We start from the raw sequence: 4,979 nt of genomic DNA, 5'->3' as shown, positions 1-4,979 counted from the left end.
AGAGAGAGAGAGAGAGAGAGAGAGAGAGAGAGATGAAACTAAGAAATACATCGGTTTATTGATGTGGAAGGGCACTGCTGATCTTGTAACTAGTCTCTCGTTAGTTATAATATAGACGGAAACATGTTTACCTAATTTGACTTCGAGCTCTCCTCCATCAATTTGTACTTAAAAAAAAAAAACAATTGTTATGCGGCACGACAAGGAACTTAAAACCAAAATAGACAGGAAAACAAAAGCAAACTATACGTCTATACTACATAGAATTTATCCCCAAAATAGATGATTATTGATGGAAGACATAAACTAAGTGAAACTGAGGTCTAAATGCAAGAAGCACTAAAAGGAAATGAAAAACTGAAACTTTACACTGATACATACACACACACACACACACACACACACACACACACACACACACACACACACACACACACACACACACACACACACACACACACACACACACACACACACACATACGCGCGCGTGTGTATACGTACATGTATTTGTGTATACCAGTCAAGTTGCGGCTGTTTATTTAAAAGTTTGTAGCTATTCAATAAATACAGATCGATAAGTAAGTTTCAGACTAAAAAAAATAATGTCCTGGAGTTGATATGATTGACTGATCGATAGAAACTTTTGAAAGCACTGGTACGGTCCACTGAGTAAAATCACTTAAAATACTAATAATTGTCTCAATTTTTTGCTCATAGCCAACAGTGTTCGGGATGGTACTGTGCCGTTTCTATAGATACCAGTACTTGTTCAGCACTTCATTTTATCAATTCCGAAATGATGAAAAGTGAAGTTGACCACGTCGGGATTCGAACATAGAAGTTTAAGAGCCGAAACATTTAACGTTTAGCGATTTTTCTAACGTTCTCATAGTGTTAATAGCTCTCTGCCTTACTAACAATGATGATGATAGTAATAATAATTTTGCTACAAGGGCAGCCATTTTGGAACAAGGGGCCAATCGATTAGATTGACTCTAGTAAGCAACTGGTATTTAATTTATCGACTTCGAGATGATGAAAGGCAAAGTCGACCTCGATGAATTTGAACTTAGAACGTAACAGTAGACGAAATACCTATTTCTTTATTACCCATAAAGGGCTATACAAAGAATTTTTAAGACATCACAAAACATAAAGACGGTACGAAACGCAACAAACATACAATCGGAGAACTAAAAATTACAAAAGCGAATAATAATAGCAGAAGAAAAATAAAATGATAATATGCAAGAATGAAGAAAATGAGGCGCAATGTCCACTCGACCCCCGATGTCGGGTGGTTACATTTATCCATTTTTTCACTTTTATGTTAAACATCATGTAAACATTTTAACTGTTTTGCAACTCAAAAAATGAAGATGTAATCGAGGAGTCCCCTCCCCACGAATTTAAGGCCCTGTGCTTCGTAAGTAGATAAGATTTTTCTGCTATGACTGGACACTTCCTTGTCATTTATTGATAGTTGTAGTTGTTACGGCGGCTAACTCTCCTGTCTACGCTGGAATAGGAAAGGGGGGGTGTCACATAACTCGCTCTCAGTAATGAAGAAGGTATAAATTTATTTGCCGACACACGAGTTATGCCTGGTGCCACCCAAGACAGACAACTTCTATAAATAGTTGAGCCACTTTTTGTTTTCTGAATTTTCTGGGCAGACAGAATGAGACTAAACTAGCATGAGCTTACCTAAGTCTCATTCACCTCCTCATTTCCGTCATTATCCCCCACCACTTGAAAAATTCATTAGAGGAGAGTTCCTTCACACACACTGTGTTTTCGGTGTGTAGCGCTCATAAATGGCTTTACTATTAAACGTATATAATGGTAATCTATAGGGTGTCCCTAAAGTCTGGATACATAGAAAATCTCATTAACTATACGTTTTTACCTATATATTTTATATATGTATATCTTATATTATATTTTACCTATATATTCTTTACCTACTATATTTTCCCCTCCATATGTTAGATATGAGAAAGAAAAAGAGAAAGAAAAAGAAGTTGAACTGGTACTTCTTAGTGGATGTGATAGATGGACATATCCAAAGGTAGCACATGTTTTTAATGCCTATCATCCCAAGACGACTCCAGCTGGTTTTTATCACGGTGGCGAAAGCGGTCAAAAAGTTTAAAGATACGGGCAGTGTCATGGACAAAACCCGTTCTGGACGAGCAAATGTATCGGATGAAACGAAAGAAACAGCTATGGCTAAAATTTTATACCTGCCCCCAAAAGTCACTTCGCATGGCATCCATGGAGCAGGGTGTTCCTCAAAAGAACCCTTAGCCGTTTCTTAAAAGAGCAAAAGTTTCCTTCTTACAACTTACAAATCTTGCATCATTTAACAGAATATGACTCAGAAAGACGACTCGAGATGTGTGAATATTTTTCCAATAAATCTTTACCGAATACTTTGTGTTCAGCGATGAAGCTTTGTTTTACGTGAGTTAAGAGGTAGAATGTTCGACACTGGTCGTAATGTAATCTGCTTTTAGCGGACCATTCCAAACAGCAAGAGCGCAAAAATTATGATATGGTGTGGTTTGTGGAAATCTCGTAAGTTCGGGGCTATTTTTATTTGATGAATATGTAACTGGTGAGATTCACCTCACCATGTTGAGAGTGCAGTTAATGCCCCAAGTTGAGAGGCTAGGTGAAGGACTTTCTGAGTACTTCGAACAGGATGGTATGAGATTGGCTAAATGACTATTTCCTTAAGTGATTTGGAAGACATGATCATGTTCACTAGACGTTAGCCCCCTTGACTTCTTTTTCTGGGGTATGCTAAAGGAGAAATTGTACTCACTGAAAATCACAGATGCAACAATGTCGACCTCGGTGGTATTTGAACTCAGAACGTTAAGGCGAAAGAAAAGCTGCCTAGCATTTTGCAGGGTGTGACAGCAATTCTTCCAGCAGCTCGCGACCTTAAAGTGTGAGATATTAAAAAAATGTAAAGGGTACTGAACTCCTTCGGTCACAAATGACAATGGGGTTGCAAGAGAAAATTAACCACCGCGGCATAAGTCTGGGCAATAGTATTTATAGACCAGCAGTCACCCATGCATAGCAGCCTCCCCTCTCCACACAACCAATATTATCCAAGGGAAAGGTAAAGGCCGATAGAGTTTGGCACCAGTGACGTCGCAACTCATTTCTACAGCTGAGTGAACTGGTGTAAGGTGAAATAAAGTGTATTGCTCAAGAACACAACACACAACCCGGTCCAGGAATCGAGCTCACTACCTCATGTTTGTGAGCCCGACGCTCTAACCACTGAGCCATGAACCTTCACATTCAAAGATGTACATGTGTACTATTTCGGATCCCATCACTCGAAATCACAACGTACACCAATACAAAGATATGCTTTATTTTTTTTCAATTTTCTTTTTTTACATGGCTACATCAGAGTGTAAAGGACAACGCTTCCGATCCTTTTTTTGAGACATGGTTCAATTGCTTGTAATAAAGTGTACCCAACTTAAAGGGCCATATAAGGCTTTAAACCGAGTGACTGATTAACGGTAGTACCGAAGATTAGCAGCGGTTCCCTCATACAGGTTGGGATATAACTTTAACTTCCAAAGTTTCTCACACAAAGTTTTTGTAAACGACACAAGGTTTACACCAGGTGATATACAATTTGATGCGCAATGAGACCGAAACCGAAACCACATAGTTAATGTACTTGGAAAGTGAACACTTCTTTAGAGACACGCCTGCTTGGCGTTACTGTTTGTGTGCATACGCATTTATGCGTGAAAGTATGAGGATATGAGCTAGTTTTGTTGCTAAGCAAAGAATGGAACCATTCCCTTCGTTACAAACACTGTGGCTGTCCGTCAGAGCTGGTAGCGTGTAAACAAGTCAGCTGACGGAAGTCGGACCGACCTGAAGCACGCAGTTAGAGCGCATGTTGGTGTGAGAGATTGTTGCTTGAGAGGCTGGTTGTTTTTAGTGGCTGTTTACCAGTCAGTATATATACAACAAGCACGCCGCACTCTGTCTGCAAACATTACCTGCCTTATTTCCTAGCGATCAAGCTACCATGGAATGACACTGACAGGCGATCATATTTTGTTTTTTTGCTTAAAGTAAGGAACTAATATTTATTACATTTTTGAAAAGAATTATATTTATCGCTTCTGTGAATGTGTATGCATATCTGCATGTTTGTATATGGGTGTGTGCTCTTGTATATATACATATGCGTACCCGTGTGTCTGTGCGTATGCATGTACGTTTGTGTATACAAGCAACGCCTTATAATGTTTATATTATACAATCTGTAGGATTCTCGAAGCGCAAACTTATAAAGATATTCATATATACATTTAGAAAGTATATTTCTTATTACATTTTTATTCATGTAAAGAATATACATCTGTTTGTATTTACGGTTACATACATACATACATACATGTATGCATACACATAAATATACACACATACATACACACATGTGTGTGTGTGTGTGAGTGCATATATATATGTCTGTGTGTTTGTTGTATATCTATATATATATCTGTGTGTGTATATGTGTTCGTGTGAGTGTGTATAAAATTTCCTTTGAAATCCTTTAAAGCAAACGCTTATAAAAATGAAAATATCGTAACTTTAGAAACATACGATGATAAACAAAAAAATCTTAGGTGCCCAATATCTAACGCCATGTTCACGGTCGGGAGTTTTATTCAATGGAATACTCATTAACGGTTGACCTGTGGTTAAAAGCAACAGCTTCAAATGCGCACGCGCTTTCACTCATATACGCATACACGCTTTCACAAATTCTCATTCATACACTTTTAATCAAACACATACATACACACGCACACACAAGTTGTTTCATTCGCACACGTATTTCATCTCACTCCAGCACACGCTTAATAGATACATACATACATACATACATACATACACAAATATGTATATGTATATATATATATA

At 38.0% G+C, this 4,979-nt stretch overlaps 1 protein-coding gene across 1 annotated transcript in view; it reads left to right on the top strand.

The window, feature by feature from the left end:
* The first annotated feature begins 3,913 nt into the window (after positions 1–3,913).
* Positions 3,914–4,979, top strand: part of LOC106870527 (BAI1-associated protein 3) — a 1,007,871-nt gene continuing 1,006,805 nt past the window's right edge. Inside the window, exon 1 of the mRNA XM_052968680.1 lies at positions 3,914–4,123. The gene's annotated coding sequence lies outside the window, so the exon portion shown is untranslated. The remainder of the gene's footprint in view (positions 4,124–4,979) is intronic.

The sequence above is a fragment of the Octopus bimaculoides genome, chromosome 6 (genome assembly GCF_001194135.2).
Source record: "Octopus bimaculoides isolate UCB-OBI-ISO-001 chromosome 6, ASM119413v2, whole genome shotgun sequence".
Taxonomy (NCBI): domain Eukaryota; kingdom Metazoa; phylum Mollusca; class Cephalopoda; order Octopoda; family Octopodidae; genus Octopus; species Octopus bimaculoides.
This window is presented reverse-complemented; position numbering and strand designations above follow the sequence as displayed.